Genomic DNA, 24927 nt, shown 5'->3' on the forward strand with positions numbered 1-24927 from the left:
TCCAAACAAGAGCACGTGGAATTTGCCGTCACCGGGGCAGCACGGTGATTAAAGATGGTGGATGACAGCTCTGTCAGAAAAGCACATGGGTTTGTAAAGCATTTAGAATTTGTCGCCACCACATAGAGTGTAGCACGGTGATTAAAGATGGCGGATGACAGCTGTCAAAAAAGCACATGGCTTTGTTTCCAAATAAGAGCACGTGGAATTTGCCGTCACCGGGCAGCACGGTGATTAAAGATGGCGGATGACAGCTGCACATGGCTTTGTTTCCACGTGGAATTTGCCGTCACAGGGCAGCACGGTGATTAAAGATGGCGGATGACAGCTGACAAAAAAGCACATGGCTTTGTTTCTACGTGGAATTTGCCGTCACCACATAGAGGGCAGCACTGTTCTCTCTGGATTAAAGATGGCGGATGACAGCTGTCAAAAAAGCACGTGAGTATGTTTTCAAACAAGAGCACGTGGAATTTTTCAATTTGCCGCCACCACATAGAGGGCAGCACTGTTCTCTCTGGATTAAAGATGGCGGATGACAGCTGTCAAAAAAGCACGTGAGTATGTTTTCAAACAAGAGCACGTGGAATTTTTCAATTTGCCGCCACCACATAGAGGGCAGCACTGTTCTCTCTGGATTAAAGATGGCGGATGACAGCTGTCAAAAAAGCACGTGAGTATGTTTTCAAACAAGAGCACGTGGAATTTTTCAATTTGCCGCCACCACATAGAGGGCAGCACTGTTCTCTCTGGATTAAAGATGGCGGATGACAGCTAACGAAATTGCCCGCATGATAGCAGCACAGTGCTCTATTGATTAAAGATGGCGGATGACAGCTGTCAAAAAAAGCACGTAGCTTTGTTTCCCAACAAGAGCACATAGAATTTTTCAAATTGCCGCCACCACATTTCAAAGGTATCTAGCTAAAGAGTACAGCACTGTGCTCTGTTGATTAAAGATGGTGGATGGTAGCTGTCAAAAAAGCACGTGAGTTTGTTTCCAAACAAGAGCACGTGGAATTTTTCAATTTGCCGCCACCACATAGAGGGCAGCACGGTGCTCTCTTGATTAAAGATGGCTGCTGTCACGTGGAATTGTCTGCTACCACAGGTATCTAGCTAAAGAGGGCAGCACTGAGGTTTGCGATGCAATATGGCTGCTGTCAAAAAGCATTTTTCAAATTATCCGCCACCACATTTCAAAGGTAAGTAGCTAAAGAGGGCAGCACTGTGCTCTATGGATTAAAGATGGCGGATGACGGCTGTCAAAAAACACGTGGCTTTGTTTACCTCACGCTAGTTAGGTTAAGTTGGTAGCACTAAGGTTTAGACCCGTCAAGATGGCAGCACTGCCGATGACAGGTGACGAAAGAGGGCAGCACGGTGCTCAAAGATGGCGGATGGCAGCTGTCAAAAAGCATGTAGCTGTCAAAAAGCACGTGGCTTCGTTTACCTCTCGCTAGTTAGGTTAAGTTGGTACCACCGAGGTTTATTCCCGTCAAGATGGCAGTACTGAGGTTAGCGATGCGTTGTTGTCTGTCAAAAAGCACGTGGCTTTGTTTACAAATCTGTCAAAAAGCACGTGGTTGTCAAAAAGCACGTGGCTTTGTTTATCTCGAGCTAGTTAGGTTAAGTTGGCACTACTGAGGTTTAGGCCCGTCAAGATGGCAGTACTGAGGTTAGCGATGCGTTGTTGTCGATGACAGCTGTCAAAAAGCACGTGGCTTTGTTTACAAATTCAAATTTCGCGCTAGTTAGGTTAAGTTGGCAGTACTGTCGCGCTAGTTAGGTTAAGTTGGCAGTACTGGAAGAGGCCACTGGCTGAGGTGGAGGTGGCCACTGGGAGCCGGAGGTGGCGGTGGCGGCCGAATCCCTGTATTATACTACTACTATACCCTAAAAACATTATACTTCTACAAAAATTCTGCCGCCGAGATCTTAATGTTTCAGTGCCCCCGCAGCCGCGCAGCGCCGTACCGCCACTGAGGTGGGGTACGGGCCCGCCTCTCTCCAGTGAGGCCAACCAGTGTACGGCGAGCCGGAGTCCTCCTTCCGGCCGAGGCTGATGTGCGGCGCACCACCTGAAACCGGCCCGCGGCCTGTAAACAATCGTCGCGTGCGTGGCGTGCTTAACCACCACTACCCCTCTCATAGTAGCGGGAGAGGTGTATCTCAGAGTACTTGAGGGGTCCGAGCGGCCTCTTCTGGACACTAGCAGCGGCGGCTGGTCTGGCCGTCAAACTTAATCAACAGTTAAAGTTCTCCTTCAACTACATAGAGACTTTATTTCCACTATTAATAACTTTTTGCTTCAAATCAAACTTTGGTGGACTTTAAACAGTTTTTTCCATCTTCAAGAATTAAAGTTTTTTTTGAATTCAACTCCTACGAACCTAGAGACCTTTCATCAAAATCTACTAACATTTTACAAAATTGATATTAAACCTTTCAAGTGATCTCTAACTTCTGAAAATTGGGTATTTTCTCTGTTAAATTTTTCTTTTGCAAAACTTGGACTTTGTTTTAAAACAAAAATTTTGTTTTCTTCGGTGTCACCCCTTGGAAGGACTTTGGGGGGGGGGGGGGCCTGTACCGGGCGGTACACCTCCACGCCGCTAGTTCAAATATTGCGCCAATTTAATCTACTCTACAGGAGAAAGCCCGAACTTTGAAAAACTGTATTAATTCTACTGCCTCCGTAGATGGCTCTATGTGAGTTTCGAGGTGTTTTTGTTTGCTCTGTAGCAAGAAGTGTGGACATTCTCTTCTAGATGTCACTACATAAAAACTATACCTGTGCACTCTGGTGCTATGGAATGAACCTTCTTGAAGAAATATTGTATTCCTAAGTTTTATTTTTACTAAATTTTGTTCTGTGGTTTGGGGGGTTGGCAATATAAATCAGTTCTTTCCGCCCGTTTTGAATGTAACCAATCATGAATTTTCTAAATTAATTTTCCACCAATCCTAGTTTTCTTCTTCAGTTTTGACACGTAATCTTTGGCTGACCAATAAATGCTTGTGGGCGGGTGTTATTATTCATGAAAGGTCTGGAATGTTCCACGAGGGTATATAAACTGCTGATTTTCTGGGGTCGGGGCCACTTCAGTAACATCTTTCTTTGTGTATGGATATGCAGCAGGGGACGGGAAGGGCGTCTTCCTTCAGGCAGCAGTTCTTCTACAAGGTAATGGCCTGTTGACATCTTCATTTCTAGCTAGCTCAGCAGTTTAACTCTCGGGGAAGGTTCGAAACCTTTAATATGTAACCGACCTTTTAAAATGTAAATTCTTTTCTGTCTATCTATAAAGTACAAATCTGTAAAGCGGGGATAGAGAGTGCTTCTCCCTCTCGAACTCCCCTTCATTTTTGTAATAAGGAGGTGACTACGTTTTCATAACCGTTCTTCACTTCTTTTATGTGGTAAAATTTTCTCATACGTGTCACCTCCCTAGTATGGGATTAGCCCCTGTATAACTGGCCGAGTGCCACCTAGGGTTTAGGCAATTTCATGTAGGAGTGCAAGCTACGCCTCCAGTCAATTTGGTTTTCTAGGCCATTTAATTAACCCGTCATTTTGTTTTCCTCATGTAAACGTCCTGTAGGTTGGGTATTAAATACCCCTGTTTTTTGGTGTGCCTTGAGGGCAGTCTTACGTGAAGGTTGTCGTAGCCTTTGACAGGCTTGTAATATTGAGAGCGGTTCTGCTCTTTTCCTTAACAGTGTAATTAGGAGCAAGTGCTCCTTGTACTTAGGGGTTTTCTGCCCTGTAGCCCTATGATTGTGAGCTGAGAGCTCGAGAGTTAATGAATTCGGGCCGTAGCCCAGTAAATTGTGTACCTGATGTAACTTGTTATTTGTTGTCAAAATTCTATACTACCATTATTAAGTTTTGAAAATATAACCTTGTTAAAATTTTAATTTATCTTTCATGCTTCGGTAGTTGAGACCTATTCCAGCCAGCACCTTCTTTCTCCTCTGGAAATCCACAAAACTCCGTAATAATAATAATAATAATAATAATAATAATAATAATAATAATAATAATAATAATAATAATAATAATTGTACCGGGCGGTACACTTCTACGACGCAAGTTCAAATCTTGCGCCAATTGAAACCCCTCTACAGGAGAAGCTCGGAACTTTAAAAAATGAACTAACTCTACTGTTTATCAGAAGATGTCACTGTGTGTTTTTGATTTGCTTTTGTTTTTCATTGATCAAGAAGTGTGGACATTCTCTAACTGATGTCTCTCCCAAAAACTATGATAATGCGCTAATGATAGTTTTCCCTTTACTAAATTTTGTTCCGTGGTTTGTGGGTTGGCGATATTAACCCTTTCTTTCCGCCTGTTTTGAATTTAACCAATCAGTAATTTCTGTAATTAATTTTCCTCCAATCATAGCTTTCTTCTTCAAATTTCCATGTGTAATTCATAGTCTACCAATAAAAATTGAGGGGGTGTGTCTACTCATTCTTGAAAGGTCTCGAATTTTCCACGAGGGTGTAAAAACTGCTGATTTTATTGTCTCCGGGCCACTTCAGTAACATCTAGCTTAGTGTGTGGATATGTAGCAGGGGGCGGGAAGAGCCTCTTTCTTCGGGCAACAGATCTCCAACAAGGTAATGGCCTTTTAACATCTTTATTTCACGCTAGCTCAGCAGTTTAACTCTCGGGGAGGGTTCGAAACCTTTCATGTGTAAACCATTAAACATGTATACCCGTTTTTCTGGTAAACTTCAGTTTTCTTGAACTTTAATTCGGGGATTAGAGAGTGCTTTACCCTCTCGAGCTCCCCTTCATTTGAAATTGAGGTGACTACGTTTTCATAACCGTTTCTTCTCTTCCTTAATGTATTAAAGTTTTCTCATAGGAGTCACCTCTCTAGCTTGGGATTAGCCCCTGTGTATCTCGGCCTAGAGCCACTTAGGTTTTAAAATGTGTATTTAGGAGTGCAAGTTCACGCCTCCATCCTTTTTGTTTTGGGCCATTTAAATTAACCTGGTTTTTGCACACTAAGGCCCAGTAGATTGGGTACGGGATACCCATGTTTCTTTATTATGCCTTGATGGCAGTTTGTGTAAAATTTTGTTATTGCCTTCATAGGTTTGAAAGATCGAGAGCGGGTCGGCTCTTTATGGTGTTGTGGTAAAAGTGCCTAAGAGAGGCTTGAAATGTAAAGTTGGGAGCTAATGCTCCATGTAATTAAGGGTTTTCTGCCCTTTGGTGTTTTGTGATTGTGAGCTGAGAGCTCAAGGATTGATGAATTTGGGCCCGTAGCCCAGAATTTGTAAAGACCACTTAACTGGTGCTTTCTTGTAAAGCGGCATTGTACCTGATTTTCTTTGTTATTTCCCCCTAGTGGAAACTGTTTAAATTTTTCTCTTTGTTGTGTACATGATTTAACTTGTTGTTATTTGTTGTACGCTCAAAATTCTATGTCACCATTGTTAAGTTTTGAAAATATAACCTTGTTGAAATTTTAATTCATCTTTCGAACTTGTAGTTAGACCCATTCCAGCCCGCACCTTCTTTCAGCTCTGACTTCCACGGATAACTCCGTAACAAGTGGTAGCAAAGCGTGGTTGAATGGGTCTCAATTTAGCCCCTTTTGACGGCTAAACCTTGCTTTGTTTTAAACTCTAACAGTTTTCTCCGTCGCTGGAATTTTTCCGTTTTTCTATATTTTGTAAAGAGTTTGTCATCATGCCCGGCCCTCGCGATGTCCTCCATCCCGGCTATTTGCGCCAGGAGGAATTAATCTATGAATTAACAATTAGAATTGTGGAATCTGGAGGCAGGGTTGCGGTAGATACCAACAAGCTTAAAGAGTCCCTTGATTTGCCTATTTCCATCCCAGCTTTGGGAGAGAAAGAGACTGACGACTCTCTCTGCACGATCACTGATAATACTACTGAGCTAGCATCTGTAGTTAGTTTTTTTTGAAGAAAATGATCCTGCTCCAAATCAACTTAAACGTGTGCAAGCTACACTGTTTCATTTTTCTAATAGAGTTAACGATCTGTTGTCTCTAAAGTTGAAGGACATTCAAGGGAAGGAGGCTAGTGCTCTTCTCAGAAACCTTTCCAAATTGTCCAGTAAGGTTAGCCTGTTGTTAACTGGGGCAGTCCCTCCCAAAACCGACCAACCCGCTACGGTAAACGTAGTTAGCGAGGAAGACTCTTCTAAAGGAGAAGAAAATATAAAATCAGTAGGAGTTCAACAAACCTCTGCCCCATTAGAAAATGAGTTTGAACGTCGTACCTCTTTGAATAATGCACCGTCTGATTCAGCTTCTCCGCCACTTAGGCCTCTACCTACTATGTCACCTGGCTTTAGCAGTTTGCCCCATCCTTTAGCAATGTTGCTCAGATGTATTTCGAAGTTCTCCGTCAATTCCACCAGTGATGTTATTGCCTTTCTAAGTTTTTGTTGAGTTTCAGGATCATGCTCTTGTTTTTTCTCTTTCCCCGTGTTAAATTCTGCAGATTATTTATCTCAATTCAATTGGTGTTCTATCTGACAAAATAGCTAGGGCAATTGCCGAACAATCAACTATTGAAGGGTTTCATGCGCACCTTCTGGCAAATTTTATCCCCACTCGAGCTAGGTCTTCGCTAATTCAAATGTACTACTACCGAGTACAGCGTCTGGTTGAAAACCTTGCCGACTTTATTCAAGACATCTAATTCTACACCAGAGTATTTGCCCTCCATTTTCCAGAAGATCAAATTGTTCAGGCTATATTGGGAGGAATTTCACCATCTTACAGGTCATACTTGTGTTTTGCGTCGCGTCCGTAAACTTTTTCCGAGTTGGAAGCTATGGCTGTTTCAGCCGAAGGGGTTAGATACGCCGACGCCTTACGTGTCGCGAAAGAACCCCTCCATCCTCTAGTTATTTTCGCCCTCCACCTCGCCGACCCGTCACACCCCGTAAATGTTACGCTTGCTGGTCGCCCTGACCATCTTCGGAACAAGTGTCCATTAACTAAATCCAGCGGGACAAGGAATGGATCAGGGTCATCTCAAGGCTGTTTTAAATGCTGCGTTTTCTCCCATATTGCCAAAAATTGCCCGAATTCAAATAGCACTCCCTCCTGCTCAACTTCGGGTGCAACTTCCACCAACAATCAAAAGTGACTAGTGGCTTCGGCTGAGTCGACTAACTCTTCCTTGCGAGGCTCAGCCCCAAGTAAATCTACCGAAAGCTCAGGGAAATTTCGTTCCTCTAATTCATCTTTTGAAGGTCCCAAGGAATGTCGTAGGATTGCGGCGGATACTTCTGCACCGGTCCCATTTCTCAAAATTGAATTAAATAATGAACCTGTAACTGCTCTATTAGACTCAGGCAGCGTTTGTTCCATTATTTCGGCTGAATGGTATTCCAAATTAAAATCTGTATGTAAACTTCCGGATTATTGTTCGTCTTTGGTTCAATGCGTTTCGGCAAACTCCTCTCCATTAGAAATTTTAGGTTTTCTAAATGCCAAGATTCGTATTTCTAAATTTACTTGGAAAGTAAAACTGTTTGTGGCTAAGCACTTGTTTTGCCCCATTATATTGGGAGCCGATTTCATGTCTCACACCGGTCTAGTGCTCGACATTCAGAGCAAGTCGTGCACTTTCAAGTTTGTCAGTAATTTAAAAATCCCCTTGTTATCATGTAGTTCTGTATCATGTTCATCTGTTTCGCCCACCCAGGATGAGATGTTGTTAGACCTTAGACATCTACCTGAGGAGCAGGCTGATAGTATTCGCAAGTTGTGTCAGTCGTTTCCAGAGGTTTTCTCTGATACACTCGATGTTACTGACCTCATTGAATACAAGTTTGAGGTTGCGGATTCGATTCCAGTCCGTTTTTCTCCTCATAGGCTATCTCCACCTAAAATGAAGGCGTTGAAGGAAATAATAGATCAGATGTTGAAAGACGGCATAATTAGGCCCTTTAAGTCGGCGTATTCATCGCCTATTTTTCTTGTCCCTAAACCAAAAGGTGGCTTCAGGCCTATGATTGATTACAGGGCTCTCAATCGGAAGGTGGTGTTACAATCTGTGCCCCTTCCAGACCTTCACTCTTGTTTTTCATGGTTTTGAAAGGCTAAATTTTTCACCATCTTAGACCTCAATCAGGCTTATAACCAGATACCTCTGGCGGAAGAATCTAAACATCTTACAGCGTTTGCCACCGATTGAAACCTGTACGAATACAACCGCGTGCCTTTCGGGCTCCCCACGGGAGCAGCCGTGCTTACGAGACTGCTAGACAGGGTCTTCTCCGACATCAAATTTGAGTATCTATACCATTATCTTGATGATGTCGTATTTTCTGAGACCTTTGAAGAACATCTAGATCATCTGAAAGAGGTCCAGAGTCGCCTTCGTAAAGCAGAGTTAACGGTGAAGTTGTCCAAGGTTGCCTTCGCTAAGCCTTCCATGTCATTTCTGGGGCATACTGTGTCGCCCGATGGTGTCGCTGTAGATCATTCTAGAACACAGGCCATCCATGATTTCAAACCTCCCAAGGACATCAAAGGTATTGCCAGGTTCATAGGCAAGTTGAACTTCTTTAGGAAATTTATTCCTAACTTCGCTAATAGAGCGGCACACTTGAACTTACTTCGTAGGAAATGTATCAAATTTGAGTGGGGGACTTCTCAACAAGCCGCTTTCGAAGACCTCAAATTAGCCCTTTGTAATGCCCCTGTCCTCGCGATGCCCGATTTCTCTAAGAAATTCATCGTCCAAACCGACGGGTCGTCGTCGGTGGTAGCTGCAGTCTTTCTTCAAGAGACTGAACTAGGGAGGCGACCCATAGGCCTAAGAATCCAAGTATTCCACCTATGAACTTGAGGGTTTGGCTGTCTTGTTTGCTCTAGAAAAGTTCCGCCTCTATCTGGAACATGTCAAGTTCGACGTGGAGACTGATAACCAAGCCTTAAGTTGGGTCTTAGGTAGGCCACGTCGCACTGGTTGCATAGCCCGCTTGGCCATCAGAATTTCTGCCTTCCAATTTGATATTAGGCATATAAGAGGAACTGAAAACGTGGTTGCTGACGGACTAAGCCGTATGTTTTCTAATGATGTAGAGACCCCTGAACAGGTTGATAGTTCTTCACCTCCCGAGTTCATACTACCTGAGGTTAATGCCATTCTAACGGATGCTCCCATGTTGTTTAGGGATCAACGTGAAGATCCAACGCTGGCCCCAATCATGGAAACCCTTTCTTCTGGGGAACATGTCGTCCCTTATGTATTGAGGAATGGTGTTTTATGTTGCTCGTCGGGGCATGATAAGAAGATGAAAGTTGTGGTTCCAGCTGTTCTCGTGCACATGATCATCAAGTACTATCATGAGAACCCCTTAGGGGGGCATTTAGGCATCTTTAAAACTAGAGAAAATATCAGAGAAATGTTCATCTGGAAAGGTATGGACGGTGAAATCCGGGAGTTGGTAAAAGCTTGTAAATCTTGTTGGCTTAGTAAACCCACCATGTCCACTAAGCTAGGCCTATTGTCTTCTCACCAAGCGTCGCGCCCCATGGAATGTCTTTACATCGACTACGTAGGACCCTTCCCCCAGTCAAAGGGGAATGCCAACAAGTTCATCCTTGTGTGTGTAGATGGCTTTACTAGATTCTCATGGTTATTTCCGACTAAGCTGGCTACCGCTCAGTCCACCTTCATCTTCTTATCCTTTACCTCTAATCTCTTTCGTAAATTCTGTTTTGATCTATCTATCTCACATGTAACAACTTCTGTATACTATCCTCAACCTTCTCTTGCTGAACGGGTCAATCGTAACTTGAGGTCGGCTCTTATTGCCTATCATCACGACGATCACTCCAGATGGGACACATCCCTGCATTGGTTAGCTTTCGCTTTGAATTCGGCGGTTCATGAATCCCGTAAGTTCACTCCAGCTTCTTTGATGTTTAAGTTTGTACCCAACACGCCGCTCTCTAACCTTTGGTCTCTTAGTGATATTCTACCTGAGACAATAGATCCAGATAATATTAAAGATCTTTGGAAGAAGGCTAAGGCCAATCTTAAAATTTCTCATGAAAAGGTTAGGGATAGATATGATCGTGGACGGAGGCCCACCAATTTAAAAGTAGGAGACCAAGTTATGGTCAAGAATTTTGTTCCCGCGGGCAAGCTTGCCCCCAGATTTCATGGGCCGTGCACCGTCTTGGATTTTTTTACGCCGGTCACATTGTTAGTGAGCAATCCAGTCACCGAGAGAATCTTTAGGGTTCACCTGTCTCAGGTGAAACCTGTGTAAATTGCTTGCTCATCGGATCTTTAACATTTTGTAAGAACCCCAAAGGTTATATTTCTTGTTTTGGGGGGGGGGGGTTATTTTTAAGGCCTTCTGCTCTGTGTTTGTTCATTTACCTTGTAAAACCTTCCCCATAGTTACTCTGCTGTCCTGTCAATTCGGCCATTACCACGCTCCCGTCTCCTGCTAAACCACACCAGTGGCATTAAAATAAAATAAATATTTCCACGCCGCTGGCCCCTCAGCCTCACCACTAAGACTGTACCCTAAAACCATTATGGTCCAACACAAATTCTGCCGCCGAGATCTTACTGTTTCAGTGCCGTGCGGCGCCGTACCGCCTCTGAGGTGGGGTACGGGCCCACTCCACTCCAGTGAGGTCAACCAGTGTACGGCGAGCCGGAGCCCTCCTTCCGGCCAAGGCTGTTATGCGGCGCACCACCCGCAAGCTACTCGAGGACTGTAAACAAACTTCGCATCTGCGGCGTGCTTTGGTGGACTTAGACAAATTTCACTTACATGAATTAATGTTTTGTTTCGGAATTCTACAACAACAAAGAAATTCTAAAACTGGATTTAAACTAGTCCCACCCATCAATATCAAACAATTAAGAGAGCTCCGACTACTGAAAAATTGTATTATCTCTGCTCAATTCTTCTTCAACCAATCAGCAACAAACTTGGACTTTGTTTTGGAAAAAAAATTCTCTCTTCTGTGTCACAGCTTGGTATGACTTTTGAGGGGGGGGGGGAGGTCTGTACTGGGTGGTACACTTCTACGACGCAAGTTCAAATCTTGCGCCAATTGAAACTCCTCTACAGGAGAAGCTCGGAACTTTAAAAACTGAACTAACTCTACTGTTTATCAGAAGATGTCACTGTGTGTTTTTGATTTGCTTTTGTTTTTCATTGATCAAGAAGTGTGGACATTCTCTAACAGATGTCTCTACCAACAACTATGATAATGCGCTCTGGTGTGAAGGAATGAACCTTCTTGGAGAAATTTTGTATTCATAAGTTTTCCCTTTACTAAATTTTGTTCCGTGGTTTGTGGGTTGGGGATATTAACTCTTTCTTTCCGCCTGTTTTGAATTTAGCCAATCAGTAATTTCTGTAATTAATTTTCCTCCAATCATAGCTTTCTTCTTCAAATTTCCATGTGTAATTCATAGTCTACCAATAAAAATTGAGGGGGTGTGTCTACTCATTCTTGAAAGGTCTCGAATTTTCCACGAAGGTATAAAACCTGCTGATTTTATTGTCTCCGGGCCACTTCAGTAACATCTAGCTTAATGTGTGGATATGTAGCAGGGGGCGGGAAGCGCCTCTTTCTTCGGGCAACAGATCTCCAACAAGGTAATGGCCTTTTAACATCTTTATTTCGCGCTAGCTCAGCAGTTTAACTCTCGGGGAGGGTTCGAAACCTTTCATATGTAAACCATTAAACATGTATACCCGTTTTTCTGGTAAACTTCGGTTTTCTTGAACTTTAATTCGGGGATAGAGAGTGCTTTACCCTCTCGAGCTCCCCTTCATTTGAAATTGAGGTGACTACGTTTTCATAACCGTTTCTTCTCTTCCTTAATGTATTAAAGTTTTCTCATAGGAGTCACCTCTCTAGCTTGGGATTAGCCCCTGTGTATCGGCCTAGAGCCACTTAGGTTTTAAAATGTGTATTTAGGAGTGCAAGTTCACGCCTCCATCCTTTTTGTTTTGGGCCATTTAAATTAACCTGGTTTTTGCACACTAAGGCCCAGTAGATTGGCTACGAGATACCCATGTTTCTTTATTATGCCTTGATGGCAGTTTGTGTAAAAGTTTGTTATTGCCTTTATATGCTTGAAAGATCGAGAGCGGGTCAGCTCTTTTTGGTGTTGTTGTAAAAGTGCCTTAGAGAGGCTTGAAATGTAAAGTTGGGAGCTAATGCTCCATGTAATTAAGGGTTTTCTGCCCTTTGGTGTTTTGTGATTGTGAGCTGAGAGCTCAAGGATTGATGAATTTGGGCCCGTAGCCCAGAATTTGTAAAGACCACTTAACTGGTGCTTTCTTGTAAAGCGGCATTGTACCTGATTTTCTTTGTTATTTCCCCCTAGTGGAAACTGTTTAAATTTTTCTCTTTGTTGTGTACCTGATTTAAGTTGTTGTTATTTGTTGTACGCTCAAAATTCTATGTCACCATTGTTAAGTTTTGAAAATATTACCTTGTTGAAATTTTAATTCATCTTTCGAACTTGTAGTTAGACCCATTCAAGCCCGCACCTTCTTTCACCTCTGACTTCCACGGATAACTCCGTATTAATAATAATAATAATAAAAATAATAATAATAATAATAATAATAATAATAATAATAATAATAATAATAATAATAATAATAATAATAATAATAATAATAATAATAATAATAATAATAATAATAATAATAATAATAATAATTGAATAAACTCAACATGAAGTTGTATGATAAACCGTTTAAATTATAAAAGAGGGCGGTCCTCCTAGTGTTAATGATGTTAAATATCGTATTTACCTGAACAATTCAGTTCCATATTTTTAGGTAAAGATTCTCGTAATGCCGATTTTTTGCCTAATGTCGCATCGACTCAGACACGTCTTATGCCTACGACGGGATATGGCAGGGCTAGGAGTGGAAATGAAGTTGCCGTAGCCTTAATTAAGATACATCATCCCCAGTATTTGCCAAATGTGGAAATGGGAAACCACCTAGCAGGGCTGATGACAGTAAGATGTGAACCATCGAACAGTGTAGCTAACTCGTTCGGTGGTTTGGTGATGTAGGACTGAAAGTCACCATATTACCGTTGGCATAGGTTATGGCCTGACTATGAAATTCAAATCATTGTAAGCATGCCACTGGACAGCAAGAGTCTTTTATGATCGTTGTTCACTACATACTGTGTTTATCTTCAAAATGTCGTGAACCCGTTAACTGTGCTCTGTAAGACACCATTTAGTAGTAAACTTTGTTGTTGGTAATTCGTCGTATAAACTACATTTACGGTCTTCAGAGACACAAAGGTGCTAGTATTGATCCCGTATGCGTTCCTTTATGGGCCGGTAAATCATCTGTAGACACAAGACTGACGTTTCTCAGCACCTTCAAATGCCTCGGGGCTGAGTCAAGATCAAACCTGGCAACTTTGACTCAGATCGGCAGCGCTCAACCGTCTGAGCCACTCAGTCAGACTGGCTACCGTTTATCACGTTTCGCTGTTTCGTCAGTTCATCATTTTTCAAAGGGAACGTTGGAAAAAGGAAGAAAAATAGGCCTACTGTAGGCTACACATGCTGGATTCTGCCACTATCACAGACAAAGTAATTCTGCTAATCACCAAAAAACTGTGCACTTTACTGAAAAACTTATTTGATATATGATACATCCTTTGTGTTTTCCCTACGGTTTAGGCAGTTGTATGCCACACACACACAAACCGCAAAATTCACGCATTTAATTTATTAGATCTTATCTACTAAAAGTAATGCTCTACAAGCGGCACTTAAACTAAGGCGTCGCTATATGCCTTGGCATCACCCAGAGCGCTGTAGCGTACATCTTAGTCACTGTACTGTCTTCTGTCTAGCAGCAATAACGCACTACTTTGTGGTAGGAACATCATCATCGTCGTTTATCTGCCTATCAACAGGTTTTTGCATGCATTTTCCAAGCGATCTGTCTTCTGCCATCCTTTTCCTCTTTCAGTATTCCACCCTTTCTTTAGGAATCCCAGCCAGCTTCTCAGGGTGATTCGATTAGTTTAAGGTGGATTCCGAAGAAGAGAAGCGTTACTTAACTATCCTTCACTTACTTTATCATCTCCATCCGACTTATGCGAGGTTTAACTTAATATACTCGAAAGCTGGACATCTTTGCACTAATGCATCTTATACTAACGTAGAATTCAGAAATAAACAGCTCAAATTAAATTAAAACTTAGAATTATTTATTATGTAAATTAGAAAATAATATCAGGAAGAGAAAAATATAATTACTGTAGTATTGGTTATCAAACTCATGACCGGTTAATAATCCATCGTCTCTTACACTAGGTTTATTTGTAATGGGTAAATCCAATCCTCTCCGTCTCATTTATTTACATAGAAATTGCGTTGACATTGGCTAAAATATCAGATACGCTCACCGTTAATCATTTATAATATTAGATCTATACACTCTTCTCCTCAGGAAAAATCTACACAACACCTGCTCATCTTATAACAATTCACTATATGGCCTATGTCTATATGAAACTATCATTTCTCCTTATTATGTTAATTCATATCTTAATTTCTTTCCTTAGGATTCGTGTCGTTCTCTCATGCTTATGTGTATGGTTTCACAAGTCGTAGGATATAAGTTTCATTTTATCTCAGCTCAAAATGCGCTGACAGTGTCTATGTGTCTATATCGGTCCCTCAGTCCTGAGGATCGTGATCTCTGAAGATATTTCTTTGTACCCGTTTCCATCTTCCACGGTCTTCTGCGATACGGGTAGATTGTATGAACGATGTCTTTGTTGCATGTTTTATGCCATCTGTCCAGCGTATAGGTGCTCGCGCACGCTCCTTCTTTCCAGGCACGTTTCCAAAGATTATGCGCTTCTCAAGGCTTCCTTCTCCTCGACGCATAATATGACAAAAGAATTGGAGAATCCTCTGTTGAAATTTTGCCGATAACCTGGTACTGATATTCAGCTCCTTGAGGATGGATTCGTTGGTTCGAAATGCTGTCCAAGGAATGCGAAGCATTCTTCTCCAGCACCACATCTCGAATGAGTTGATCTTATTCAAATCTGAAGCTCGTCAAGTCCACGTTTCAGCACCATAGGGGAAGATAGAGAATACCTGTGTCTGTACTAGTCTCATCTTTAGCTTTACAGAAATGGAGCGATCCTTCCAAATATGAGATAACTGAGACATGATATTCTTGGCCATGGCAATCCTTCTCCTGATCTCTATTTCACAGCTGTTGTTGCTAGTTATAATGGCACCCAGGTACAACATTTCTGGTACCATTTCCATTTCTCTGAAGGCACTCAGTTCGTTCAGCTTGCCAGGCCTATCAACTACCATAATTTTTGTCTTTTGCATGTTGATCTGCAAACACAAACTGATGCTCTCAGTTCTGACACGGTTTAAAAGTTCTGTAAGTTCTGTCCCATCCATGGCAATCAATACAGTGTCATCTGCATATCGGAGATTCGATATCTTTCTGCCACCAATAGGAAATCCACCAGTCCATCCAGCCAATGCAGTTCTCATGATGTTCTCGCCATAAATATTTAAAAGCTGGGGTGACGCCCCTCTGTGTCTTGAAGATTTCAGACATCTTGCCATTTATCCTGACAACTGCTGTGTTAGACTCATATAGATTCTTTATCAACCAGATACGATGTTTTGGAACTCCCATTTCCAATAACACTGGCCAAAGTTTCTCCCATTGAACACAGTCAAAGGCTTTCCTATAGTCTAGAAAGCAAATGATCATAGGAAGCTGGAATTCTCTGCTCTTAAAATTAGCATTCACGTGCAAATAATACAGTTCAAAAGCATCATTTACCATATATCTACTTAAATACGTCTGAATAGAATAATAATTACTCGCGCAAGACAACTAATTTTACGGGCAGTTCACCTGATTTTTAATCACATACAGTAAGACTAGTTCACTGCGTAACCTAATTTTTGCCCTGGTCTGCTTATAAGAATACCGCTGTCTACCTCAAATTCTGTCTTACTAGCTCCAAGTCTAATAAGTGGCTTATTCCAAGAAGGATGTGCTTTATTTGATGACTGTGATCTATCTTTCTAATTGTTACATGTTGACATACGTTGTAGTAACTATGTAACATCTGGTTACTCGATAATCCATATAATTTGACAATTCATCGCTTATTCGCGTCATTCTTTCCATTAAATATTCGACGCTCTCCATATCTTGCTTCAATTCGACGTAGAATTCCTTTATATTTATTCTTTCATTTATTTTCTTCACGTAGCACATTATTCTCGTAAATCATATATTTCAATTCACGTCTCTTGAAATATATAACTCTTCTTTGCGTTAATTACCTCTCTTGACGCATGAATACTTTCTTATACATATAACTTTTCTCACTTTTATCATTAGCTTCCCAATATATCGTAACCTTTCTCTTCTTCTAATGTCGTTCTATGATCACACAATTCCTTAACAAAATGCTCGGTTTGGTAGCTATTTCAATGTTTGATTCTGCATATATCTACTGTCTATATGAATTTTGTGATGGAAGTTCCTTCTTTTTAATAGCTCTTGGCTATACTAATTGCAATTTGGGATCTCTCTCTTCTCTTTAGCCGTCTTGAATGTGGTGACGTTTCGTGGCTAGTTGGTCTCCCGATCTTTTTATTGATTTGGCGTTAATGCCACGCGTTTCTTAAGTATCTTTCACGATATCTCGTGTAAAATAACTAATTCAAATCTGCTAACGTATTTTTGAAAACTCCTTCTTTTCTTGATGTTATTTTAATATAAGCTTGCTGCTTCTCTTCTGCACTTCCGTATCTCAAGATTTTTAGTCGATATTCTAATTTATTTTCAGTGTTAACCTTCTCCAACAATTCAAATCTCTTAATTTTTTTATACACCGCCTTCATCATAACGTCTATTTTCGTACGGTATTAGCCTAGATTTATGAAGTTACTATGCCATTTCAATATGCTTAATTTCATCGCGGATAATTTCTTTTACTCTCACTCGGCCGAAATATTACTTTTCAGAATACTGCAATGGTACAGTATCTTCAATTAATTTTCACACTGTCCATCATCTGATACCTCTTTCTTTATCTTAACCTTCTCCCTGCAACATTTCCTTCCAGTGTCTGTGTTAATAAACATTTCCTTCGTAAATAGTGACCTAACCAATTCTTCTTTCTCTTTTAAATGGTTTCCTGTATTTTCGTCCTTTCTTAAGCTACTCTTTCCATTACTACATCATTCCTTAATTTGTCTAGCCAGTTGATCTCAATTTTTCTCCATATCCATATTTCAAAAGATCTCAGTCTTCCTTCCTTACATCCTTCCTTCCTTCCTTCTCAGAGTCCAAGTCTCAGGCCTTTAAAGAACAACGCTCCATACCAACGCTTCACTAACCTCTTCTTAAGGTCCATTTTTTCCTATTTGCTTTACGTCGCACCGACACAGATATGTGTTATGGCGACGATGGGATAGGAAAGGCTTAAGAATGGGAAGGAAGCGGCCGTGGCCTTAATTAAGGTACAGCCCCAGCATTTGCCTGGTGTAAAAACGGGAAACCTTGTAAAACCATCTTCAGGGCTGCCGACAGTGGTATTCGAACCCACTATCTCTCGAATGCAAGATAACAGCTGCGCGCTCCTAACCGCACGGCCAACTCGCCCGGTAGGTCCATATTCAGTGGCCCACTCATCAGTGCCCTTTGCTTCATGTATGCTTCATTGGTCTTTGTGATTCTGCTCTTCACCTCGTCCAAACAATATAGATCACTTCTGATTGTGCTTCCTAAATATCTGAATACACACACTTGTTCTATTTCTTCATTTGGCAGGAACAACTACTATGATTAATTCAGAACACTTGATTGATTGATTTATTTATTTATTTATTTATTTATTTATTTATTTATTTATTTATTTATTTATTTATTTATTTATTCATTTATTGTATGACTTTTAGTGCAGGAACTGTCCTGGCATGTTCGACTCTTCTGGTGCAAATCGTTTTATTTGACGCACAATCGGACTTGGGCCTCTGCTTGTGGGATGATGATTAATAATCAGTTCGTGGAACTGAGTCTATCGTTCTGTTCTGTCCGTCGAAGAACTGAATCTGTCGTGTCCAGCTTCTGTGAGTGACCGTTGTGTCTCTGGTGCAGCGTGGGAGAGTTCGAGAGGGATCGGCAAGGGACAGTGAACGAAGAATATTGCGAGTGTACGGACAGAGTACGACGTACAGAACTGCGAAACTGTGGTGATCGCAAGCTGTGAACTAAGAGTCTGTGTTAGTGTACGGCGAGTACAAGTGTGGAAATGTGTTAGGGTATAAGGGTCAGTAATGAAACAGTGTGTACTTGTGTTCGTTTGGTATGTGACAGAACGCAAACTAGTGTACTTGTTTGTTTGTGTAGTATGTAAGAATTACCAGTTAATAATGATTAGCCATATAATTTTAACGCCACCAGTTGTGTGTTTATTTAGGTACCAATCCCGTCACTTTACAGTACGTCTTCAGTTGTATGATTCTCAAGTTACCTGGACAATACATTCGCACTAAATGCCAGATCTGGTCTTGTGTCAAGCATTTCGTACGGCTTCTTTGTATAGAACGGGAAATTCTGTTTTTTCAAAGTCTTCTTTCCCTGGTTGTTAAATATCTATCGTTTTCAAAACTAGATAGACACTGCTTTACACTTCGAAAAGTTTTCAGTATACTCCTAGTATATGCCTCTTAATAAATCTTGATATAACCAATCTTCTCCTGTTGATAAACTTAACCATCCTGTATTGACTTGCCGGACCCGTGATAAAGGCGTAGAGCGCCTGCCTCTTGCTCGTTGTTCTGAGTTTCGGCGTTGTGTTTAGGTCATGACACATGGTTAAAGATTTAATTTAATTTAATTTTTTTCCTTTCTGCTTACTTTTATCACGTAAAGTCACCTGTAGTTTGAAGTTACGCTGAACAGATAATCATTGAAAAGTCGAGTAAAAATGGAGAAATAATTATGAAAAATGAAATTAAGTGACAGAAAAAAATTATTAATTATTTTTTGTATTTTCATCTTTTGATCAGTCATGTAACTTAAGCATTTAAAATCTTGTTCCAGATTTTCCGGCATGATTTGACATGCGCACGAGCATCATTCTCTAGGCAAATCAAAATTAACAATCAGAATAATATTCGATAAATATGACTTATGAAAACAATTTTTGTCAGAATTACCATCCCATTTGCTTTAAATTTTTGGATGTACAGCAAGAGTTAACGTAAAATTAAAATTTTTAGTGATCATCTCACACAATCATAATACTTAGAAGGACGGAATTATTTTGTAATAAATCATCCACCATTAGTTTCTATTTCGATGGTTCATTATTTACTGATATCTGCCCATCTCCTTGATCCACACCATTTCTTTTATGGAGCATGTCAATCCCTTACTGAGCACCCCTGAGGGGGTCTCGTGTCTCTAATGTGTTAGTCGCGGCTTAAACGGGCAGAATATATACAGCCGCTCGCAAAATTATTCGTCCGCCTTCTTCATGTGAGGACAATAGCCAGTAGCACCAATACAATAAAGTTAATTGCAAACAAGTAATCGTATGTTTTATTTGCCATCTGAACATCTGAGGACATCATTTATCGCACCCTAAGCACTGGCATTTGGAACAAATAAAAAATAATCACACTGCTTACAGAAAAGTCACGTTGCAAAAGTATTCGTCCACAATAAGAAGTCAAGGAATGTTCAGTTGTTTTCTAAATATCAGTAGTGTGTCGAACGTCCTTTGGAACCAATCACGGCTTGAAGGGGTTTCGGTATAGATGTCACCAGTTTTTCTGTGACTTCCAGGCCTATTTCGTGCCAATTCTTCCATGAAGTATTGCTTCGGAGTTTTTTATTTGGAATACGCTGCTTGCTCAGTGTACATTTTAATTCCGCCCATAAATGATGTATGGGGTTTAAGTCTGGGGAGTGGGGTGGTGTCTGCAGCACATGAGGTGTATTGTAGAGTAGCCATTCCCTAACAACACGAGCAGTGTGCTTAGGGTCATTATCTTGTTGGAAGAAGTAACCCACAACTAAGCTTATTTTGCCACGCTGGGTGTTAAGTGTTGCTTTAATATACTCAAATATACCATATTATCTATCCGTTCAGGTATTACATGGCAGTTGGCTACCCCAGCCGCCGACATACACCCGCATACCATTATGGAACCTCCTCTATATTTTGCGGTTGGTTGCAGATTTTGACTTTGGAGCTCGGCGTTCTTGTTTCTCCATACACGTCGCTTTCTAGAGCAATTGAATAAACATAATTTGCTCTTGTCCGTAAACAACCAGCGTTTCCATAATGCTGGTGGCCTCATAACGTACTGTTTGGCGAACGCCAGCCTCTTCTTATGGTTCATCTCATTTATCCAGGGCTTCTTCCGGCTAGTACGCCCCTGCAAACCAGCTCTGTGTAACGCACGTCGTACGGTGTCGGTGCTGATGTTCTTCCCAGTAGAGGTTTGTACTTCTGTTCGAAGCACAGGTCCAGACACATGGGGGTTTTTCTGGACGGTGCGTATTATGCTTCGCTCTTCGCGTGTTGTCAGCTTCCTCGACCGCCCAGTTCTTGCTCTATTGAATAAGTTGCACTGGTCTTGTATCGTTGAATGATACTTGCTACTGTAGTTCGCGGTATTCCTGATTTCAGCAATTACTCTTCACGAATTAACAAGTATGTGGAGTTGGATAATTCTTTGGCGTTCAACAACAGTTCGTTTCCTTATCATTCCCATCGTACTCGGGGCATGCACTAGATGTTATCTCACCGACACTGTCCGTATCACTGATGGACTGAGCTCGGTGGTGTGCCGCCCTTCCTCAATGCTGTGTTCGTTACACAAGATAATGCACAAGACGGACGAATACTTTTGCGTTGCCATTTCCTAGCCCCTTCTTCATTATTAAAGAGTACTGACGTGCAAGAGGTATATTCTGCCGGTATTATAGTACATATATATTGCATATTCATTGCGTATTTGTTTCTGAACGTATCCGAAGCCTTGTAATGCAGTTTTGATGTTCAGTATATGAAAAGGACACATGGACGAATACTTATGCGAGCGACTGTAAATGATATGAGCAAACAAGTGGAATCAGAGGTAAAGCTTTTTGCGGATGATGTTATTCTGTATAGAGTAATAAACAAGTTACAAGATTGTGAGCAACTGCAACGTGACCTCGATAATGTTGTGAGATGGACAGCAGGCAATGGTATGTTGATAAACGGGGTTAAAAGTCAGGTTGTGAGTTTCACAAATAGGAAAGTCCTCTCAGTTTTAATTACTGCGTTGATGGGGTGAAAGTTCCTTTTGGGGATCATTGTAAGTATCTAGGTGTTAGTAGTATAAGTGGACAATTCGGGCGCCACCACCGCCACCGGCTCTTCGCAGAAGCCTCCTCCTCCTCAAGCTCTCAGGAGAGGCCTCCGCCACCACCGCCACCACAGGCTCTCGGGAGAGGCCTCCTCCTCACGCTGGATATGAGCGCGACACTAACCTGACATCCGCCATCTTGGAGGGGCTTAACCTAACTTTTGACGCACAAAACTGCAAGCCTAACCTCATAGAAGGGCATAACCTCAGTTTTACTGCCGGATGCCGTTCCCGACGACAATTGCACAAGATGGCGGCTATACATGACTCCTTATGAGACTCCTTAAGGGTGCTTTCGCAAGAACTTTTGAAGCGGAAGACTGCAAGCCTAACCTCATGGAAGGACCTAACCTCAGTTTTACGGCCGGATGCCCATACCGACGCAAGTTGCACAAGATGGCGACTATACATGGCTCCTTATGAGACGACTTAAGGGTGCTTGGGCAAGATGGTGGTCTCGAGGTGGCTGCTATACATAGGCTCTTATGAGACGCCCTTGCGATGCTTGCGCAAGATGGCGGCTTGCGTAAGGTGTCGTCTGCTCCTATGAGACGTCTGAAGGGTGGTTACACAAGATGGCTGCTGCTCTTATGAGACGCCCTAAGGATGCTTGCGCAAGATGGCGGACACAAGATGGTGGCTATACACGGCTCCTTATGGGACACCTTAATGATGCTTGCGCAAGATGGCTGCTGCTTTTATCAAGAAAGCTAGCTTAGAGGCTAACGTGCCGTGCTAGAAACAACGGTTCGGTTCATTACATTTCGGGCTTAAATGCAAAATGCTAAATATCTCGAAAACGGTGCGTCGTAGAGCAAAATGGACAAGATTTTTCTGCCTAATACGTGGATTCGCAGTATTAGGAACATGATATCATAAGAAAAAGTAGTCTGATGATGAGATCAACGGTTCGGTTCTTATTAGGCCCTTTGGCATTTGGTCTGTTTTAGCTTGTATTGAAGCAAGTCTTCGTAACTTGATTAGGTCTTGCTATGGTAGAGAGTATAACGTACCGTGCTGGTTCGATTCATTACATTTGGGGCTTAAATGCAAAAATGTTATATATCTCGACAACGGTGCGTCGTAGAGCAAAACGGACAAAATTTTTCTGCCTAATACTTGGTTTCGCAGTATAAGGAACATAATAGCATAAGAAAAAAGTCTAATGATGAGATCAACGGTTCGGTTCTTATTTAGGCACTTTGGCATTGGCAGCTATCTAATTCTACAAGATGGCGGCTATACATAGCTTCTTATGAGACGGCTTAAGGGTGCTTGTACAAGATGGCTGCTGCTCTTATGAGACTCCCTAGGGATGCTTGCGCAAGATGGCGGACACAAAATGGAGGCTATACATAGCTCCTTATGGGGCGGCTTAAGAGCGCTTGTACAAGATGGCTGCTATACATAGTCTCTTATGAGACACCCTAGGGACGCTTGCGCAAGATAGCAGCAACAAGATGGCGGCTATACACAGCTCCTTATGAGACGGCCTAGGGGTGGTCGCACAAGATGGTGGCTACACACAAGCTCTTATGAAGAAAGCTAGCTTAGAGGCTACTGCGCAGGATGGCGGCTGCTGTTATGCATGCGGTGGAGGGCAATTTGAAATTTCACGTGCTCCTTTTGTAACATTCTACGTGCTTTTTGGACAGCTCTCATCTTTAATCAACAGAGCATCGTGCTGCTATCTTTACAGCACTAAACCTTATACCTTTGAAATGTGGTGGCGGGTAATTTGAAAAATTCTATGTGCTTTTTTGACAGCAGCCGTCTTTAAACAATAGCGGCTATACATAAGCTGTTAAGGCCTCCTCCTATGTCAAGACATAACTTTATATCTCTAACGAACAAGTTTAAACCTGCACCGCGAAGGCAAGAGTGTGCAGCGATAACAGCATTATGCATATTTACACTTGCAGATGACAAAAGAAGTGACTGAAACATAACGAGACTAGAATCAAACGCTGCAATCGATATAACATGTGTTGACAACATTGTTTGATGTGTTCAGATCACTAAATAAGTGATCAAAACTAGAATCGAACACTGCACTCGGTACAACATTTGTTCAGAACATGTCAGGGGTTACCTTTGTTCTAAGAAGATCAGATTACAAAAGAAGTGATTAAGACTAGAATCGAACACTGTACACGATGTCGTTAACTTCAACATGTGATCAAAACATTGACTGATGTGTTCGGAACACTAAATAAGTGATCAAGACTAGAATATAACACGATACACGATACAACATGTGTTCAGAACATGTTAGGGGATACCTTTGTTCTAAGAAGATGGATACGAACGGAGAAAAAAATAATAAGACTAGAATTCTGAACAGCTTTTGCAAGATAGCGGTTGTTATAACGTCCTCCTCCTCTTCCCGCTCGGTTAAGGCATATCTCTATCGAAAATACAACGCGATCTTATGCAAAAGGCAGTGCACATACTGTGTAACCAACTCGCTCGGTAAACGATAATATGAATACAACAAAAGTACAACTTCAAATGATTTGCCTTCTATCATTTGTCTTGTGCGAAAAGCAGCCGAAGAAGTTATCGCATAAACATGTAACATAAAATATCGGTTCGGAAACATATTGTTTCAATCTGTTGGCATGGGTTACAAGCATGTAGCTCATGTGCAAAATAAAATTAAATAGACGCTTAGTGCTATAAGATATACACTGCTTACATTTAAGTCCCTAGCAGTTGAACAAGTTATTACATAAACATGTAACATAAAATACCGGTTCGGGAACATATTATTTCAATCTGTTGGCATGGGTAACAAGCATGTAGCTTGTGCAGGCGAGGGCTACTATGCAAGATGATTGTAAAATGCTGAACCGAAAAAATCATCGTGCTACACACATGATAGGGAATGGAACCCAGTGGTTACGTCTTATCAGAAGGGCAAAAGGATGAAAGGACCCTTCCTCCTCCTTACCGCACATTACTTGTAGGGCTAAAAGGCTAATAGGCTAATAGGTTAAAGGTCTAATGGGCACAAGGGATGAAGGGCTAAAGTGCAAAAGGGTTCCTCCACCACCTCACCACGCCCTCCTCCTCCTCCTAGAAAGAGTTAACTGAAGTGGGTACATTTTTAACAGCGGCAACACCCTCATCGATTGTTATTAGCAAGAACGCATCTACTTTGTTAAGTGTAGCAAATTAATCTTTATTGGTAAATGGTTTTGTGTTCAGAACCGAAGAAATTCAAGCCACACATAGTAGGGAATGGGACCCAGGGGTTACGTCTTACCAGAATTACCTAATCCCTGACCTATTAGTAGTGCAGTGAGTTGCGTTTTTCTAACAGAAATCAGTATCTGCTTGATAGTTTTTAGTGTTTGGAACACTGAACTTTTCAAGATGGCAGCAGTGAGGTTAGCGATGTTCTGTTGTTGGATTTTAAATTCCGCGCTACGACATGCATAAAGTGGCAGCCTTGAGGTT

The sequence above is a fragment of the Anabrus simplex genome, chromosome 3, assembly GCF_040414725.1.
Source record: "Anabrus simplex isolate iqAnaSimp1 chromosome 3, ASM4041472v1, whole genome shotgun sequence".
In the NCBI taxonomy this organism is placed as follows: domain Eukaryota; kingdom Metazoa; phylum Arthropoda; class Insecta; order Orthoptera; family Tettigoniidae; genus Anabrus; species Anabrus simplex.